The sequence below is a fragment of the Convolutriloba macropyga genome, unplaced genomic scaffold, assembly GCF_964194025.1.
Source record: "Convolutriloba macropyga unplaced genomic scaffold, txConMacr16.3 SCAFFOLD_2521, whole genome shotgun sequence".
Taxonomy (NCBI): Eukaryota; Metazoa; Xenacoelomorpha; order Acoela; family Convolutidae; genus Convolutriloba; species Convolutriloba macropyga.
Genome location: NW_027450138.1, coordinates 3,379 through 4,377, shown reverse-complemented (window position 1 = coordinate 4,377; position 999 = coordinate 3,379). Strand labels below are relative to the sequence as shown.

At 40.6% G+C, this 999-nt stretch overlaps 1 pseudogene; it reads right to left on the bottom strand.

The window, feature by feature from the left end:
- Positions 1 to 342: 342 nt before the first annotated feature.
- Positions 343 to 494, bottom strand: LOC142355644 (5.8S ribosomal RNA; annotated as a pseudogene).
- Between the last annotated feature and the right edge of the window lie 505 nt (positions 495 to 999).

Genomic DNA, 999 nt, shown 5'->3' with positions numbered 1-999 from the left:
TTCGCCAGTCTTTTTGACTGTCTCAAATCTGAGTCATGCTTAGGCTACTAGTTGCTTCATAGTACTTATCGCCTCGAGATCATTGAACAAAACTTGATTTTCACATGTTGCTGTTTCAGCTTTCGCTTACTAGAAACAACATAATACTAGTCTCATTAAGTTCCGTCTCTTTGCAATTTTCTTATGAAGAAAATTCGCCATCACAATGACTCCAGCAGTTCTTGATCAAGGAATGCAATCATTGATCAGAATGCTATTATTTGAATCGGTTCTGCTTTAAGTGTTCCAATTTTATTGGAAGCACCAACAATAGAACATCAATGTGTTCAATCGAGAGTTATATAACCCTGAATCGGACGCAGTCAACAGCCGAAGCCGAGACCGCCTTTTGCGTTAGAGAGGTCGGTAAACAAATCTTGCGATTCATACCGAATTAACACATATAGCTGTGCTCCTCTTCGTAAAGCGAGCCAAGTGATCCCCTGTTGAAGGATGTATTTGGACCAATCTAGTAGCATTTGGTTTCCAACAAGCTCTCCCAAGTTAGCTTACTTATTGGGCTTTTCAACCAATTCGGTTGGCTACAAGCATCATCAAAGTACTAGCCACAGTTTGATCGCAAAATTCTACGACTTTCACATGTTGATGTTTCGGCTTGCGCTTAGCCTACTATAAGCAACATAATACTAGTCATATCATAGAGCGTGATCAGCTTGTGACGTTCTCATGATGAAGTTTCACCAACAGTGTCTCACTTCGAGCTTAAATCCAGCTACTAGTAACTACACAGTACTGACTGCAACGATAACTTTTATCTATACCTTTCACATGCTGCGCTTTCGGCCAGGGCCTACTAACGTCAACATAATACTCGATATAAACTTTTGTTCATGATGCAGCTTCCCCATGCAGAAGTTTCGCCTTCAAATGCTCTCTTGGCCATATGACGTAAGAAAAGGTTACTAGTAACATCACAGTACTTAGCCACAGTTTGATTGC